Consider the following 20,175-nt stretch of genomic DNA (forward strand, 5'->3'; position numbering starts at 1 on the left):
AGAGAGAAAAAGTTAAATGACCATTTTGTTTTTCACATTGCTGACTCTCATTTCCATTGGCAGTTTCATTTCCACTAGACTGCTAAATGAGGAAGCGTGGCTCTTCTGTCAGCCGGTCGGTCGGTCGGTGCAGCAGGTGGATGGTCTCAGGTGGAGGAGGGGGTGGTGGCTCCTCATCCCGACCACGACCATCTTCTCCTTCTTCTTCTCCTTTCTCTTCTCCGTCCTCCATGTCTGGATCCAGGACTCTGATGATGGATCTCCTCAGAATGGACGACGTCTTGGACTGTTTCTGCAGCTCAGGGTCTTTTCTTTCTCATTCATTTCTTGGTGGAGGACCTGGTTCTCCTCCTTATGGGCCTTGAACTTTATGGCCTGCTCATGGATCCTCTACACCAGTGGTCTTCAACCGGGGGTCCGCGACCCCTAGGGGGTCCGCGGAGGTACTGCAGGGGGTCCGCCAATTTTCGTCAAAATAATTTGTGAAAAATGTAAAAATGTATTTTAGACAAAAATAATAATATTGAGTAAACTCCAAGCATTATAGGCAATAATAAGCTACTTTTGACAAAAACGATTTACAAAATGAATGATTCCCATGCAACCACGGTGCGTGATGCAGAGCCTGCACGTGACCAACCGCCATTGAAAAAAATTAGCTGGCTTGCTAGCAAGCTAAGTGTTGGCTAAAACACAGTTGGGTGCTAAAATAATTAATAACTAGCCTACTACTAGGTTAATATGTGAAGTAGAATGGATCGCTTTGTAACAGTAACTGGGCCTCGAGCTCGTTACTCCTTCCACCTGGTCCGAGGCCCCAGCGGCACCTGCCCCAGCGGCAGAGGGTAAACGCAGAAGAGAGAAGTCCCGAAAATCTTCAGAAACCTACCTAAAGTTTGGATTTACCTTCAAAGAAACCGAAGGGACTGAATTGCCGGTGTGTGTTGTTTGTTCGGCGACGCTCTCTAACGAAAGCATGAAGCCATCAAAGCTTCATCAAAGCTACACTTGAAGAAGAATCACGGACACTTGTAAGATAAAACACTGGAACACTTTCAGGCTCGTCTGAACTCTCTCCAGTGCCAACAGACAATGATGAGAAAATCAGCGAAAGTTGGAGAGCTTGCTTTGAAAGCCTCATATCAAGTTGCTCTTCGCATTGCTCAATGTAAAAAAACATATACAATTGCAGAAGATTTGATATTGCCCGCGACCAGTGATATGTGCAAGACAATGTTTGGGAGTGATGAATATCAGACACAACGATTGCTCGGCGAATTGGTGAAATGGCATCTGATGTGAGGGCGCAATTAATCAAGAAACTACAATTGGCGGAGGCGTTTGTATTACAGTTGGATGAATCTGTGCACATGTCCAAAGACACACAGCTCTTGGCATTTGTGCGTTTTGTTGACCAAAACGAAATGTGTGAGGAATTCTTTGTTTTGTAAGAAGCTTCCTGAACGCACAACAAGTTCTGAAATTTTCAAAGTGATTGATTACTTTTTCAGAGAAAATGACACAATCTGGGACAAAATGTGTTGCGATTTGTACTGAAGGTGCGCGAGCTATGACTGGTCAAAAAAGTCGCCCCACAAGTTCTGTGGACTCACTGCATGTTACACAGAGAATCTCTCCCTGCCAAAGAAATGAGCGCTGGATTTGCTGACGTTATGGACACTGTTGTGAAGGCTGTCAGTTTTATTAAGAAGAGTGCCTTGCAAACGCGTCTCTTTGCTTCTCTCTGCGATGCTACGGCAGAGGAACACAGCGCGCTCCTTCACCTGCTGAGGTCAGATGGCTTCCTCGCGGATCAGTACTGGCACGCGCGTTCGAGTTACGCACATAGATGGTTACGCACAGCTATCCACGAGTTTCTAGTTGGTCAAAACCGCGCGGAGCTGGGTCTGGGCCACTAAACTGGCATATCTGGCTGACGTTTTCTCAGAGTTGAACAGACTGAACGGTTCTATGCAGGGCCGCAGTACACATGCCAAGTATGAGAAGATGGAAAGCTTTCTGAAGAAAACAAAAAGATGGAGAGAGCGAATCAGGGGAGGTAACATTTCCATGTTTCCGTCAATGGAGGAGTTGGGTGCTCTCGCCTGACGTGAAACGCGCAATTGTTGGACACTTGGAGGCACTCGAAAGTCAATTTGAAAAATATTTTTCTGAGGCTGAGTCCTGGAGAAGGGACAAGACATGGATACAGTTTCCATTCAAACACAATGCATCAGACGCCTCAACCTCGACAGCCTCTGAGGAAGATCAGCTGATCGACCTATCCACAGACAGTACACAAGAATGTGTGTGAGTCAAGGCCTCTCATCCAGTTCTGGATCTATTGCCAGAAAGCCTTCCACCAGCTGACAGCAAAGGCAATGGTGAGCCTTTTGCCTTTTGCAACAACTTATCTTTGTGAAAGTGGATTCTCCTCCCTCACCTACCTGATATGATGCTCTGCCTGACAACCTCCATCTCCCCCAGAATAGACAAGCTGTGTGCCACTCACCAGGGTCAGTCATCTCACTGAGGTAGGCCTGTGTGTCATCCTGAAGGTAAAGTTAAGCTAAATGTTTCATTGTAAAAAAAAAAAAAAAAAGTATAAGCCTCAATCTATAATAATCATAATAATAATAATCATCATCATCATCATCAATAATAATTATGTATAAACGTTTTAGCAACCGTAAGCATAATAACTGAGTATATAAATAGGTTAATAAGGGATTATAAATATGTAATAAATACATATATTATTACAGGTAGACCTGCCTCGTCTACCTGTACTTCAATTGGTGATTTCCTACATTTCCCAGAATGCCTTTAGACAACCCCCAGAGAATGAGCATGAACTTGTTGCATTCAGCTGAGGGTTTTACATGTAGATGGAGAGAGAAATAAAGACAGTGATAGCATAGTAAGAGCGAGAGAGCGAGAGTTTTACTAGTCGAGAAAAAGCAAGAGTCGCACCTCTTAGGCTACTCAAAACCCCAACCTGCCTTGATGCCGCTTTGCATTCTGGTCTCTCTCCTGCTCCTGTGGGTGGAGAAACTGGTCTCTCTCCTCTTCTACGATGGATTTCTCCCTGTATGATTGTTGAACGTCTCTTGGTGCAAAATGGCAGCTCTAGAAAGAAGCCCTCGCTCTTTGATTCTGAGGGACTGACACCAAAACCTGACGTTTACCGCTGATGTTTTACATCCTGAAATTTATTTCTGATATCAAACTCCATTGTAGCTGCTGGAAATGTCTCACCATGGTCTATATTTGGCCAGTTATCAGGGGAATTAAGGAAAAGTACACCACCAAACAACATATTTTGAGGTGGATTTTTCCTTTAAAGCACCAATTTTGATGTCACAACAATGGAACAAGTCACTTTTTTATGGTTGTGCAGCGGTCTGACAACAGAAATAGAAAGATAGATCAATGAAAACACTTATTATCGTATATCTTTCATTAAAACTCAAAATAAGTGATTGCAGGCTGATTAGAGGTGAAACTAGTCTTCTTAACGTTACTGGCAGCGGTGGGAAACCCTTCCATTCCCCTCACTTCCGGGTTGGAGCTCCACTCCGTTCCTATCAACAGCCGGAGACATATTTGTTGTGGTACGCAGTGATCGAGAACAAACCAATCAGAGGGCGTCGGTGTCTCTGGGACACACCCACCCCGCCGATCACGAGTGGATCCGCGTGCGCCCGCTGTGTGTTTCGGCCAATCAGGACGGCCCGCTGTGAGAGCGAGGCAGGCGGAGGAGAGGAGGGGCGGGAGATCCGCGCGCTGTGTGACAGCTCCGAGTTCAGTGCTGCACCAGAGAGGGGAAGAAAGCGAAGAGCTCTCACTCTGAAAAAAACCTGAACAGTAGATTGTTACATATTAATTAGCGGCTGCTGTGGCCTACTGCTGTCTTCAGTGCTTCTGGGAATATCCGAATTATGAGTGAAATACACATGTACGACCCAACAAAAGTGGGAAAAAAAGTCTTTTTTTTTTTTTTTTTTACATGACTGATCCTTTAACTTGTATGTTCTTTGATGAGATTTGATGAAATTCTTGAGGGAAAAACGACAGAGAGGATGCAAGCCATGTCAGCAGGTTCACACTGTTCGCACTGTAGCGTAGGCCTGCGGCATGCTGGGTAGGCAGAGGCCGCACGCCATTTTAAAATCATCAGAGACAAGGCAAATGTCCACTGGGTCATTACAACAGAATGACCCAACAGCATGATACATCAACCGACAAGTAGCTGCTGGAATCAGAGCTTCTCTTTGACAACAACGTCAACAATGCAAGACATTAATCTGTTTTAGTGATCTGAAATATGTGCCACGCTCTCTTTGTTGACTGCTACGGTTGTTGTTTCCTCTCACCAGCAAAGGTTTGGGTCCACTAGTAATTGTCACCGGTGTACACCAAAACTGACTCAAGCAGGCGGAGTCAGCACTTGATATAAAAACAGACTAGGGTGCGCTGGATGACCCGCTCCAACCTGACGGGCGAGACCGGCGCCAGTCAGAAAACCAGAAAGAAAGAAAAAAAGAAAACCAGACAAAACACAAGCAGGCTGAGTTCACGTTTTCTCCTGCAAGATGCAATTAAACTTTTAATGCTTGTCTATCCTTCTGCGAACATGTTATATGTTTACATCATGCCTAGCTACTGAAATAAGGATTTTTATTGTCTGGTTGTTGGTGCCTTTTTGTACTTTTTTTTTTTTTACAGCTTTAATAACAAGCGCAGCCTCTCCGACTTCATTTCATGTTGACATGTTGCTGAATTGTGCCCTGACTGTATGAAAATGAACACACCCAACTATTGATGGTAGAAGTGTTGCGTGCAACTACTTTTGGCTAATAATTTGATTAAAACATCAATTACATGCCTGATGCACATTTTCTCATGTTCATTCTGTCACTGCAGCCCAACTCTGCCGTCTAGATTTCTAAAATAAAACAACAGCTACCAAATGTGACTTTTGTTACACGGTCCGTTTTCTGGTCAAAAACACTTGAATGCGCAAAATATTTTTTATTTATGACCTCTGAATTTGGAAATAAGACATTAGGAGGAGTGTTTGAAGGCAGCATAAAGGCCACTTCTGCAGACCGGAAGGTTGTCCAGTTTTTTGAGTGATTCATCTGTGAAAACATATACGATCTTTGTGCTGCACACGAAAGGGAAAGGAAACGGCGATTTCTCCATTCCAAAATCCCCTCTCTCTCATCTTAGCAGTAGCGAGTGTTTCATCGATCGGAAGCTTTGAGACGAATAACGTTTATTCCTCGGTTTCAGAGTTTCACGGCTGATTTTGTTTTTTTCCTCCGTGGCCACTCATCTCGATCGTGAGGAATTTGCTTTGGGTGAAATTCCAGGAGCCAGATTTATCGAGCCCGACTGCATAAAGTTGATCAGCAAGCTAGCTAGCTAGCCACCTAGCTAACACTCAGCTAGCTTACTTGCTAACTAGCTTGCACGGCTAGTTGGGGAAGCCCAGTTTTTCAAACATTTTGGGCGTTGTTTTGTCATTGCACTGCAACCGGCTCTGGTTGTTTTCTCTTACGTCTGAAGACTATTTGCGGTGAGGTTTAGTGCGGTAAACCGGTTGTCGCTAGCTAGCGTGCTCGATATAGCCTGCTAGCTAATACCCTGCGTATTTAGCCTGGAAGCCAATTCAAGGCCTCACTCCCGCACCACCATTAGCTGCCTCTACCTCCACAGTCTTTGCATTGCCGTGCAGTGAGAGTTGACAGGTGAGTAAGAAACCATTTCCAGGCTAACGTTAGTTGTTTGTCGAAATGGGCGTTATTGCAACAAATGCATGTGCAGAGGCTGTCTTGTTGACGTTTCGTAAACAATCAGGCTAGCTTGCTGGCTAATGTTAGCCTGATTCAAAACGATGGGGGGTTGGGGAATCCGCGAAATCACGCCGGAGGTCGCCATCTTTCATTGGATGCTGCTGCAAGCCAGCTAGACTTGGCTGCTACTTTCTAGCGTGAGCCAACTTTAGTTCAACCGTCTGTACGCCACTGTGCTCTGCTTCTTCAGCGTTAGTAGTGGCAGTTTGCTTTTATTGTTCTTTATTCTCAGTTGGCTCGTATTTCGGCCTGGTAACGCCTGCATATTGCTCAGTGTTGGCTACTACGACTTGTCGCTGTGCATGGCCCTTGCCATGGGCATGGCATGTGAGCTGCAGTCTTCCTCGGCTGTGTCAGCTACTAAATGCGTCTGCATTGCGTCTTTAGTAGAAGTTGCACCCATTAACTAGTAAGTTGACATAACCAAACGTATTTGAAGTGTGTAATCGACAGTTTTGATGAAGGCAACATCGGTGCCACACTCCAGAAAGATGCTGGCTGAACATCCTCCTTTTCTAGCGGTAGCCGACTGGCTAAAATACGCTGTCGTTGGCCCACTATTGCCTTCTTCACCGGTGGGGTTGGATCTCGGGGTTGTTTTTGAACAACAGAATAGCGTTAATGTTGTAAATCACCTCTATTGATTATGCAGGGTGGAAACAAGTTGGCGTGTACCTGGAGAGCAGAGCGAAGTGTGTGTTTTGGTCCAGGCCTTGTCTAGACTTAATGATTGACTCACTGCATCTGTTGAAGACATGACATGTACTGTGACCTGGGACGATCTTTTTATGGGAGAGATCAGGTCAAACTCCAGTGCAGAGGCTGACACTAGTCTTGTGAACCTCCTCTGCAGTGTAACATATAAATACTAAGGCCAAGTCTTATATATATTTTTTTACTTTTGTTGTGCTGCATGGTGGAATATATGTTTGTCAATTTACTGTTGACCCTAACAATTCAGAAAAGGTATTAAGTCGTGTTGTGGGAGGTATATAATATGTATGTTTACCGATAAGCAAAGCAGGTTTTGGGGGTTTTGACAAAACATCACTGCAGTTGCAGGGCTGTTGACACACTGCAAAAATCCTGGGTGACAGACTGAAGCCAGTAACCTATAGACGTGAATGCAGGGGCAAAGCGAATAATCCTATTTACTTCACATATCACTTTGCCTTGGTATTCGTATTGTTTGCTGTGCCACAGTGTGTACAGAGTTCTCGAGACTGTAAAAGTAGACGCAAAGTTATATTTGCATTTCAGCAGCTATTGCCACACATCTTAAATCTAACCTACTGTTAAAAGCGTTTGCAGTGTGTCACTTGCTACAGCTGTTTTGATAGCTTGACTAAGTTTGACGGAAAGCATCTGTGTTTAGCCCCATTCATCACAGTGGCATGACACACACACACACACACACACCGTCTATGGAATCAGTATGTGGATCAAAGGTCACCAGCTTTACAGCCATGCCATTCTTTTTCTGCTTTGTATGCAAACACAGCGAGGGCCCATGTCAGAGACAGGCACTCGATTGTTGGGGGGGATTATCACTGCTTTACAAATGGCTCCCAACAGGACAGAAAAGGAGGTATTTCCAATGCTGTTTGGACTCTGTTTGGTCCTTTTTTTTTAACTGCTGATGTGATGTTGAGGTCAAATATGGCGGTTGTAATCAACCAATCAGACTGCTGATTTTCAACTGCAGTAGTTTGAGATGAAAGCAGCGATTGGGGAATTGTTGAAGACTCAAGCTGGGCTTTACACAAGCATAGCAGCATTTCTTGTCTACCTAATACAAAAAACGAGCAGACTGGTGAAATTTGTCACTAGACGCCCATGCCAACCCAGGTTGATATGATCGTTGAAGTGACGCATCTTATTTTCTTCCTCTTGGCACGCTGTGGGTCAGAGTGAACTGAAAATGAGCTTTTTGGAACCTTGTTAATTCATCACAACTCAAAATACATCATTGTTTCAGTTCGCTGTCAAACATTTACAATTTAAATTAGACTTTAACTGCCTGAATGTACATGCTAATCTCCTGCTCAGCTGTCACATGCTTTTAGTCAGTGGACTCACACTACTCATTTTGGAGCAGGGGGGAAATGCCCTGCATCACATAAATCACTGTAGAAACCAAACCAGTGGTGAGGCAACAGGGGAAGCCACGCTGCTGCTATTATGAGTATTAGTTTTAGTATTTTTATAGTGATTCTGTGACACTTGCCCCCTCACTACAGGGAAGTCATTTGACGATTCATATTTAAGAATATGGACAGTTGCTGCATGCATTAACAGCTGAAAACATCAGATAACACCAAACCCCAAGACCTGTCAGAATCACTCCATTTGCATCGTATAATTAATGCAGAGCAATCTGTAGAAGTCGGTTGGTTGTTTATTCTTGTCATTAGTGTTTGTATCTACCCTACTTCACACATGTATTTCAACAGCGGGTGTCAGACTGCAACTACATATTGATCATTTAACTTCTGTGTTCTGTCTCCTCTGCTGTAGCTTACTTGGTGACACAGACACTTCTGTGTTAGCTGAAAACATCACGGACAGTTGATTTTTCACTTCAGTTTCACATCGGTCGCTCGCATTTGAGCATAATGTATCTAGACTTCTACAAGAGGTGCTATACTCCAGTTAAATCTGACATAAAACTTGAATCTATCTGGTCAAATAAAATGTATTCATCCTTTCTACCAGAGTCTGAAATCACCACCCACCAAATACCAGTAAAATTAGTCTTTGGATAAATAAATTAGAAACACGCTCCACACTGGCTGCTAACTTTTTGAGATGATAACGTGAGTGCCTCAATTATGCACAGTCTTTGATCCTTGCCTGTGTCAAAATATTTATGTAATTTGAATTCTTTTGCACTTGATGATGAATTAAAACTTTATCTGTTGTATAAGAGAGTGAGCAAGAACCTGATTCTGAACACAAAACAGCATTGGAAAATTGTCACTAGTAAATATTCTTGGCAAGTCTTCTTTTTTTTTTTTTTTTAATTTGCCAGCCTTTGGCAAGTGAGCCAAAAAAGTGAATTTCGGACATTACCCTCTACTCTTTCCAGCTTACAAGTGACACTATACTGCGGTTACTACTGTATCTGTTCTTTAATCTCACTTGTTTGTCCCCTCTCCCCCCCCTGTAGCTTACTTGGTGACACAGAGACTTCTCCCTGAGGAGCCAAGAAGCAGACGGCTCATGACTTCTGACCAGGACACGAAAGTTGTAGCTGAACCACAGGTGCAGCAAGTACAAGAGGCAAAAGAGAACTCTCATTTGGTATGTACTACATACATGCTTAAATACACACCTACATACCTATATACCTACATGCTTACATACCTACATGCATACATACACAGGGTTTTTCATGCCTTAAAGGGATGGTATTTTTTGCTTCCTCTACTCTAAGAAACACACCTGTGAAGGTATTTGGAGGTAAAATAATCAGAAAGTAATTCAGAAATATTTTTAACAATTAAAATTAATTCTCAAGTTCCCCTCTCCTGCCTAAAGAGTTACTGGCAGTTTTGGGGATGTTTTTAGCCACTGCTCTGATTGGCTGGCAGTACTAGAGGCTCCGCCCCTTCCCCATGTCCAAAATGGAAGATGATTGGTTGACACTATCAACAGTGTCAACACTTTTTTTTTTTTTTACTGTGAACAAGGAAAATCCAGGAGTGTAAAACCTAAGAAAAACATTAGATTCTGAATCTCAAAAGATGTTTGGGCCCTGTTGTGCCCCTGTTTTTGAGGGCCAAATGACATCATATACTAATTTGCATATTAGTGGCATCAGCCGTAGCAGTTGAAGGTTGTGAGCAAGAAATGTAAGACTAATTTCACCACTGAAATGAACATGAAAATGAAAAAAAATATCCCATCAGAGTAAAGGTCTGCATGACTGGGCGGATTTCTCACTAGATAAACAGTGCAACATTTTTAATACCTCTAAAACTGAATTATAAAGACTCGATGGCTGTGTTTAAAAGAATTCAAGCACTGTTAGGACTTTTTCAGGACCTGCGGATAGCGTGAATGTGTTGCTAAATGTTGTGGGAATCAACACATTCACATCTTCTTGTATGAAAATGCAGCTAGATTTGTTTTGTAGTTGCTTTTGCCAAAGGCACAAACTCAAAATACCTAAATCTACTGACAAAGTCGCAGAGTCAACAAGTTTGTTTTTAGCCAAACAAGCAGCACAGTGGGACGTCCCACCGACACAACCAATGAGAATTGTTTGTTGTTTCTTCTGCTTAGCCAATTACCGAGTTGTGTTATTAACACACACCATCTGCTGGTCGGATGGCTACGTTGCGACAAAGTTTGGGTTATGTTTTTTTTCTTTCCTTCTTTTGGTGCGAAAGGAAAAGGCTTTGATGGCTGCCAAAAATGTCCCTATGCAGGAACAACCCTGTGTACACACACACACAGACACACACACACACACAGAGTGGATTATTTGCATTGCATTGAGATTTTAGGCATTCAGCTGACACTTACCCAGATTGAATTAATGAGTGCAGTGAAATAGAATTAAATTTAGGACTCAAAAGTTGCAGCCGAACCACAGATGCAGCACATTCTGATCTGGTCTGATTTGGTAGGCACTACATACACATGCATGCCCTGTGACATCACAGGTTTCAGCTGATGTTGATTGGTCAATATTTCCAAAGCATAGATAATTGCATTCTCTAATATGTGACGATTTTCTAAGCAGAGGTCTTACAGCAGGCGATAACTTTAGTAGTGTTGCTTAATCTGCTTGCAGTTATTTTGTGGGAGTAGTTTTCAGCTTTTTCAAACGGTGGATATCTGATTTTTGGATTGAAACTCATCCAGTTCACTTGTTGGCTCGCTTATATTTAACATTTTACATCCCCGGCATTTAGCTGATGATCCGTAAAATGAGTGCAGCAGTAGAGTAAATTTCACTTCCTAGATCACCAGCATTACAGCAGCCAATAATAAAGTGTACAAAGGTCACAGCCGCAGGCCACAGACAGTAGATGGAACAAATATTCCTGTGGCCTCAGAATAAGTTTGTTTGTTGCTATAGCCCTTTATCACAGGCATGTCTCAAAGGACTTTACAGAGAATGAGCCTAACTAGATCTAACTGATCAACAATCTACCATAGAACAGAAAGATATAGGACAAACATCAGGAAAAGCACACAAAAGCAGATTTTATTAATTGTGGTCAAAGCAGAAGAAGTTTTTTGTCGTTCGGCCATAGTAGCTGTGAAGTCCCAACATTCACCTGCCACTTCAGCTATTTTACCAACCAACTACATTTTTCAGAAAAGGATCTCTAAATAATAGTGTGTTAGCTGCCAGGGGGATGGTAGAGCAGACCATCATCGCAGCCATGGCCGGCTTTTGACCGGAGTTGATTTCCCACACTGATTATGCATAATGGGGAAGTGCTAGGTAAAGAAATGAGAGCCAAAAGAGGCAGAGAAAGGGCCAACTGTTGTATCTTGTAACCAAATAACCATGACCCGTTTTTAAAAAAAAAAAAAATTCTATTCAAGAGTCTGTATTGGCCTTATTGATTATGAGCTTGACATTTTCCTCCTTGTTGGAGCGTGAAGGCCAAGACTGGAAACAGAGCGGTAGATCTGAGGTGCAGCAGTGCGGCACGAGTCGAGGTTTGAACCCAGGCTTTCATGGGATGTGACCTCACAGCTTGATGTACTATCCACTAACCAAACCAGGGCTTAAACTGCAGACTGAAGGGATGCGAGTGCTGGAAAAACAAGATTTATTCGTCATCGTTATTCCCCAGTGAGACCATCCCACTCTAAGTTTGGTTGTGGGTGAATATCTTGCATCCTAGTTTTTGGCAGATCGTTTCTCAGTGATCCCTTTGCCCTCAGTCCTTTGTCTTTCTATCTTGCCTTCTCTCTCTGTGTCTCAGTAAAAAATTGTGATGTGTCCTCTTGTTTTTATCCGTTTGAGGTCCTTTGTTGCTCCTCAAAATCGGTTCCTGTCTCTTAAAAGCAATTTCTGACAAAACTGTCTCGTTGAAAGCGCTTTATAAATAAATCAGACTCGACAGATCTTGTACTCGGTTAGTTAGAGGAATGTGCCGGAAATGTGCGAGAAATCCTATAGTGTTGACTCATGCTAAGCCAAAAGGATCAATATAGGATAAAGTGTAGGGGCGGTTAATGCTGCTCAGCCGGGGGACCGCCCCTTTAAGAAATGCAAGAAAAGCAATGCAATTACTCCTGTTGTGAGGATGTAAACATAGAATTACCTCCAAACAGTGCAAAGCCCTTCAGAACTGTGCTTTGCCTGCTCCCATACCTTATTAGTGTGCTTCCCTCTTAATACATGGGTTGAAGTTGATAGCAGGTTGTCGCTCGACTGTGCATGTGTGCTGTGAGCAGAAAATGTTCAGGTTTTTTTTTGTTTTCGTAACATTAGCTTAAACACTCGTTTAGTGATGATGGATGTCACTAAACCAAATGGAAACCCTTATTGTCAGTGGCGGGGACTCGAGTCACATGACTTGGATTTGAGTCACAATTTTAATTACTTGAGACTTGATGCATGAAGAGAAGACTTGAGACTTGACTTGGGTTCTGGTGACTTGGGACTTGACTCTGACTTGTACTTTGATGACTTGAAAAGGTTTCTAAAGTCTTGACTTGAGATCTTGTGTTTGTGTAAATGACTTAGATTGAAAGTGATGAGATTTGTTCCAGCAGGCGACTGAATTTAAATTCTGTTTTCTGAATTTGTATGGAATGATTGAATTTATTGAAGTTGAAACTGATTATCAAACTCATGATGCTCTTACCAAGTTTTTATCCTATTAAAACCATATTGCATTGAAAAGTCCTAGATATTTTGGACTCTTGATTTGTTCTGACTTGACTTGCTGTTCTACATTTAGACTTGAGACTTGACATTGATGACAGGGACTTGACTTGAGACTTGACCTGGAAATCTACATTTTGATTTGAGACTTGTGCCTCAAGACTTGACTGACTTGAGACTCCAGCAAAGTTGACTTGGTCACACCTCTGCTTATTGTATGTTTATTGAGATTGTAGCCCAAGGGTTTAGGACGTACAGGTTGGGGAAATTAACACCAGCCATCAGACAAGTACTGGTAAATTTTAGTTTTTCTACTCAACTAGCCACTTTGGCAGGCAACAAACCATCATTTGGAGATTCTTCTCTTTTCTGAAATTAGCTGGACTGGTAAAATTTTTGAATTTCCCAGCCACTGTCAAAAGTTAACTTCTTGGCATGTGGCAAGTTCATATTTTGAGGCTACCTCACTTTGGTGTGAGGTAGAGAAAAGCATACTTGTGTTTATATTTCAGTGTTTTCTGTTGTTTATTGGTAGAGGTGGGGAAGGTGAGACATTTAAATGACGACTCATGGTGAGATCCATGGTCCATAGTTTATATTATGTTGCTTAAACGTAATTGCCAATTTCTACCTAATAGTTCCTTTCTCTTTTGCTTTTATGTGATTTATGGAAGATATAATTGATCGAATAATGAATGCTGCTGTTTGTGATGAATATGTTTATGCCTCTATACGGTGTTAAGGTGTGGCTGGAATAGCAGGCATGCTGTATTTAGTTTGGCAGATATTGTCTGACATAATGCCATGTTATGCTTGTTGGGTGAGTCATTAAAATGTTCTCGCACCAAGCACTTTAATGTTATTTATCTTTTTCGGGGCAGTCTATTTGTGATGGGTGTCTGAATTTGTGACATGTCACCATGGGTGTCAATTGGGCACCTGCCATATCTTGGCTTGAGTCCTGATTTAATCTTGTCATTTTTATGATTATAATGGAGAGTAAAGATCAAGCAGACTTGCCATAACTCTTACTTGGAAGCCATATCTTTAAAAAAGTGACATCAGGGAAGCGTTCAGGACCAACGTTTCCTCTAAGCTGATAGTTTTGTGACCTCCGTCTAATAATTATCCCATTGATCAAATAATATCTTGTCAGTCATCAGTCATTGCTCCACTTTGTCCCCAGAAGTTCAGTCGACATAACTGGGTCAATGTAATAAGTGGGTTTTGGTGGCAAAGGATATGAGATGCAGGAGCAGTGTCCGAAATTACTAAAATAATAAATAAATAAACTAAAAAATAGAAATTTGTCATCCTACCCATTTCAGTGCTATTTTGCGTCTGGGATCAGATACTGTGTGAAACGTTAAAGAAAGACACAAGAGCAGATTTAGACTTTACATTTAAAACTCACTCACTTACACATCAGAGCTTTTTTTTTTTTTTTGTTTTTGTCTTGATGTTCGTTTTTTCCTTTTAGTGGCCTGACACCTGCTATGTGTCGCCACATGGGAATAGTGTTAAGTTTCGAACGTTTGGCCAGTCAACCATCCAGACAGCAGAGAAACAGAAGCTCAGAGGCTGCTGCTTGGTATCGAGCAGCACAACAGGCAGCCAATCAGGAGCCTGTTTGATACAGAGCCCTTTTTTTTTGTTTTGGTTTGATTGGCTCACAGTCAGAGGTACAGTGGGACAAAGTTTGACTGAATATAATCGACACATTCAGATGTTAGTGTTTCAAAGTTAGCAGCCAGTGTGGCTTGTGACCTTTTATTAATTGATCTGCCAAAGGCAAAATTTTACTGGCATTTGGCGCTTGGCGGGTGTTAAATTTGGAAATCCAGCCTCTGATACTCTCACACTGTTGTATACGATCAATCTGTGATGTTCAATACATTCCTGGAGTTATTTTGTGATGAGGAAGATATAATTAACTTTCCCTCAACCTGCCTCATCTACTTTTATTTCAGTTAGTGATTTCCTACATTTCCCAGAATACCTTTCAGCAACCCCCGGAGAAAGGGGCGTGAACTTGTTGCATTCAGCTGTGGGTTTTATGTGTAGGTGGAGAGAGAGAGAGAGAGAGAACGACAGTGATAGTAGCGGCAAGTGAGCTAGAGTTTCCAGTTAAGGAAAAAGCGAGAGTCGCACCCTTGCTCTTAACATTGGTACAAAATGGAGCATCCAGAAAAAAGCCCTTTCTGTTTGATTCTGAGCGACTGGCGCCTAAACCTGACATTAACCGTTGATGTTTTGGATCGTTTAAACTTTTTCTCCTATGAAACTCCACTGTAGCTGCGCTGGAAATATCTAAATGTGGCGTCACATTGTCTATGTTTGGCTCCCCTTCCATGATAATAAGTAAAACACCACCAGACAACAAAATGGACTCAGGAATGCAAGCTACACCGCCAGTAGCTGTTTTTTAACAGTTGAAGTGGGTGGAGTTTTTCCTTGTTAAGGTGAATTGATGCCCCTGAGGGCCGCCACAAATTGAGTATGGGGAAACACTATTCATACTTAGGTGATTATTCCTCTGTTGTTCCACTTATAGACTAGATATAGGGTACTCCTCCCAGGGTGCAGCAGAGCCATGCACAGTTTTGATTGATGGTAGCACATGAGACGGGTGCTAAATGCGGTCACCAGGGTGGGATCTTACACCAGCCGAATACTGGCAAACTTTGGCTGTGGCTTGTAAGCTTGTCTGTCCAACCAGCTACTTTCAACCAGCTTACTTGATTCGATGACAACATAATTTGGGATAGTGGGGGTGGGGGGGTCCTGTCTCAGAATGGGTAAAACACTTCTTATATACAACATAATCTGCCTGCTTGTTCTTCAACCAGCTGATGAGCTGAAAAAAGCAGTATGCAACAGCTGAAGCAGTTTTTACGTATTTTAATAAGTAAAAGATTTGTTTATGTTTGTAGATATTGATGTAAAAGTCCCTTATATTTTGAGTTGTAATGGGTATACCCAAAAATACCAATGGTTAAAAAAATCACAGATTGGGTATTTAACTTGGCCTAAAAAGCTTGTAATTATATATTTTCAGTACAAAATCACTAGAAATAGGCTTTTGAATGCTAATTTTTCAATATTTTCTCCCTGGCAGCACGTCCCCAGACCCCCCTTTCTATAATGTGCCTTTGGGTTTTTAACACCTTTTTCACCCCTGATGTGTTTGCATCCATGCATTTAGAGGTCTTGCCTGGTAAAACTAAAAGTGTCTGGTGAGGTTTAGAATCTGTGTTAGATGGATAAAAGCATGAGTATCCTACCCTGGCGGTCAGGAACTCCCTGAACTGTGTTTGCGCCGCCGTCTCTGGCATGGCGTACGGGTGGCTGGCTTCCTGGCAGGAATCCTCACAAGGCTCTTGGTTGGAATCAGTTTTGCTTCTGTAATCTTATGCAGCACTGGTGCTTGAGGGTGATATTAGTTCTGGTTCCACATCCTTCCCTGTTGTGGTGCCAGTAAGGTTTCTGGTGCAGGCTGCAGTGCTCAAAAACATTGTTCTCTGGGTAGTCATAGGAATAACCTGAATTGCAAGCATTAGGACCATGCTGCTTTGTGTTTTATTGGAAAATTTGGCTAGATTACACTGTTACTTCAGTTTCACGTGCTCTCTAGCAGTGAGGGTAATTTTCTCGCTGTGGTGGAGCACGACTGCTGCGTGAATACAGAGGAAATGCAGGGAAATTGAGTTAGAGACAGAGCGGGCCTGCATCTGTGTCGCTATAAACGGCGAGCGCAGGGAAGCGTCTTCATCATGTTTCCCCCGATGGTTTTCAATCAGCCTCTTTGAATAGGAAAGAATGTGGAATTAAGGGGAATGGTAAGTAAACGGATGGCCTTCAGGCGAAGAAAAAAAATCGTATTTTCCTGAGAGCTCCAAATTTAGGAAATGGAAAGAGCCTGCTGTCTTTTTCCACTGTCATTTACACATGCACAAGATTGGAAACTAGATTGGCAGCGAAGGGGAAGGGGGCAAACTCCTCTGCTGGACTCCAGTGGGCTAATTCTTGAGGCCGTAGGTCTAGTTCCCAGCAGGGCTTAGTGGTGGGAAACCGGTCAGGGAGCCATAGTTGACTAGGCTGAATACCATGCGCCGTACCGCTGCCAGGGTCGAGGTCAGTGCCCTTTGAATACATCCAATTCAAAGAGTCAGGGTTCCTGAGCAGGTCTGGAAAGTCTGAACATGTATGGAGGAAGATTTATAATTTCTAGGTTTTGAAAAGTCTAGGAATTGCATACGAAATCTGCACAAAAGTTGTTCAGTGCAGGTTTCCTTATAACTACAATTTCTGTAGTACATTTCACTCATTGCCCAGCCACTGTTAAAAAACATCATACTGAACACAGACCAAAATCTTAAGTCTGGAAAGGTATGAACGCATTTAAAATGAAAGTTGTGTGGGAACCATGCGAAGTGAACTGAAACTGCAACCCACATAATAATGAAAAGGTTTTTGTCCTCAGTGTTTTCCTCATAGTTTAGTTAGAAGAACCTGTTGTTGGGGCTGCACCTTCACTTGTGTATGAGTGTACAACATGATTCAAGTTGGCACAATTAGTAATCATTTCATTTCACTTAGAGCACCTGCTGGATCTGAAAATAGTCAAGATGCTGATTAGATGCCACAAGTGCAGTAAAATAAAGTGACTCGCCAAATGATGGAGACTAATAATTGTGATTAACAGTCATGATCACAATGTCTAGGGAAAGAATAGGGATCATTTTAGCCATAATTGTGGGGAAATCAATCTTCAATTGGCATAATTGAAAGCTAATTGACAACCCATGGTAACCATGGTGCCATTAAACCCTTGTATTTTCCACCTCATTCTTTATTAAGCCCCCCCACCCCCACCCCCCTCACACACAGAGAGCAATGCACCATATGTCTTGTACATATGTCTAGAAACGGATCAAAAAATTGCACATGACCTATTTAAAGCTGTGTGTGTAAAATCGTATTAGTAACGCACAAAAGCTGGAAAGTGGAGTTTTGACAGCTTGGATCAGATCATTTTCTTGTTTAGGAATCTTAAATCTAGCAGTCAAGCCAAGATTTGGTCAAAGTGTGTTTGCACAGGTGTTGTCATTTGTCCCTCTTCACTGGACTGATTGTGAAGAGAAATCTAAAAGTAGAAAAATTTATTACTGAGTAAAGTTATGCAGCATATTGTATTTATATATCTGTGAGTGCAGAAAGGAGCCAAAATATGTCGGCAGTATTTCCCACAGGTTGTCAGTTTGTGCCGGTGGCAGTTGGCAGAGCCCAGTGTCTCAAAAAAATTTTAGGAACCAAATACTGCATTCCTTTTGAAAGTCAGAAGTAGGAAATTCCCAGCTGGTCGGTTGTAATCACGACCTGCGCGCCTTCCAGGAGTCCAGTTTGGAAAAACCGAGAGAGAAGCATGGACGCCCATCTAATGTTGTGTCAATGATATTTAGCAAAGTTGGCTAGCTTGTTCACACAGAATGTACACTAGTGGTCAAAAGTTTGGACACACGCATTTTTCTTTATTTAAATTTTTTTTCACATTTTAGAATAATAGTAAAGACATCAAAGCTATGAAATAACACAAATGGAATTATGCAGTGACCAAAAAAGTGTTAAACAAATCAAAACTATCTTATATTTTAGATTCTTTAAAGTAGCCGCCCTTTGCCTTGATGGAAAGGTGTATTCTGAGGATCATTTTTTTTATAGTCCTGCTTTTTTTATCTGTAATGCCATGCGTTAGCCACTAAAATAAAGGGTTTTGAACGTTTTTCATAGAGTGCCTTGGATTTGTTTTTCTTCATTGAACTTGCAGTGGAGCGTTTACAGTGCATGTCACCATTTTGACGTGATTCAGATAACAGCGTCTCTCTGGAACGCAGCAATCTCTAACTCCAAGTGAATGAGCTAGCAGCGCCTAAGTTACTATTACAAATTCATCGACGAGAAAGGGTAGAACGAAAGGTTTGACACTATCTTACATGGGGGAAAAACTGTATTGGTGATACATTTTTATCACCCTCAACCACTTTTGATGACGCCAGATTAGCCTACAGGTAGGAATGGGTGCTGTGGACCAAGCATTTCCCAGTCCTGATGCATTTCACTCCTGTGTGCTCAGCACTCATCTGGCCCTCTGTCTGCTCTGGTCCTGCAGCTGTCAGAGAGAGGAGAGGAGCCTCGGGTCCGCAGACAGACAGATCAGTCCAAATTCAGCTGTTTTGTTTTCCCCCTTGAAGGACTCTTATACGTCTGCCGTCTCTCTGTCTCTCTCTCTCTGTCTACCGCTGGCAGCCCCATCAGACAGAGCAGAGCAATAAACGCACGCTATGCCGGCTGCCCTCCGATGACACCGACAATAACTCGTCTCTGTCCACAGTTCATGATGAATCACATCCTCTCGTCTCCTCCCAAAATACACCCTCGATCGGGGAAGCGGCGGACCTCTTCCTCCTCTGTAAAGGAAGGGAACTTTTTTAAATTTTGAAAGGTCAAGCGGACCTGGAGCGTGCACAGCCGGTGATGTCAGCAGCGGTTTCTATGGCAGCCAGGTCGGACGCGAGTGGGAGGGTTTTACATTAGTGCGTTGCTGGATTATTAGCGGTGGTGGTTTTGTGTGTGTGTGTGTGGTTGTGTGTGTGTTGTTTGTCTGTCTGGCCGGACACTTCCCGAATTATCTGGTAATGCAGCGTTTGTGAAATACGACCCAGGAACGCCGTCTCTCACTTCTCATCATGTATCAAGTCAGCCTTATCCCTCTCTTTCATCTCTTCATTAATGTCTCTCTTTTATTTCTCTCACTAATTCTCTCTGTCTCTCTGTCTCTCTCTCTCTCTCTCTCTCTCTCTCTCTCTCTCTCTCTCTCTCTCTCTGTCTCTCTCTTGCTCTTGCTCTCGCTCTCTCTTTCTCTCTCTTTTTCTCTTTCACTCTCTCCAACTTGCTGCTTCTTGAATGGCACACTTGCAGGGAATCAGAAGCAGGTTTTCCCAGGAAAGCCTTCTCCTTTTTTTGCTTCCTCGACTCGTTAGCAGAATAATCTATTAAAATCAAAGCGCAGGAGGGCTGAATTAATTTGAGTGATGCCACAGGACTTATTTAGCACGTGGATCAGCGGAGCAGGCTGCAGCCGAGCGCAGGTGTGCGACTTAACACACCTCCAACGGCCTCGCTGTTTCGCCGGAGAATGACTCAGTGCAACGTCGGCTTGACAGAAGCGGAGAGGATCGCTTAACGGGAGCAAGACGGCCAATCGGCTTCTGCCACGTCAGCCTACCACCCCGAGGGGAGGGGGGGGGAGCCTCGGCGCTGTCATCAGATTTGTCGACTCCACGACATCCCAGCAGCTCTGGGTTTGACGGGCCAGACGGAGTGTGGCAGCGGCTGAGATTTGACGGTAACGGCGAAGACTTGGAGAGGCGTGGGGGTTGTGGCCGCGGTGGATGG

At 42.9% G+C, this 20,175-nt stretch overlaps 1 protein-coding gene across 1 annotated transcript in view; it reads right to left on the reverse strand.

Moving 5' to 3' along the window:
* LOC139925914 (tripartite motif-containing protein 16-like) overlaps positions 1 to 20,175 on the reverse strand; it is a 303,498-nt gene that overhangs the window by 54,906 nt on the left and 228,417 nt on the right. The gene's annotated exons all lie outside the window — the stretch shown is intronic.

This window comes from Centroberyx gerrardi, chromosome 13 (genome assembly GCF_048128805.1).
Source record: "Centroberyx gerrardi isolate f3 chromosome 13, fCenGer3.hap1.cur.20231027, whole genome shotgun sequence".
Classification (NCBI taxonomy): Eukaryota; Metazoa; Chordata; class Actinopteri; order Beryciformes; family Berycidae; genus Centroberyx; species Centroberyx gerrardi.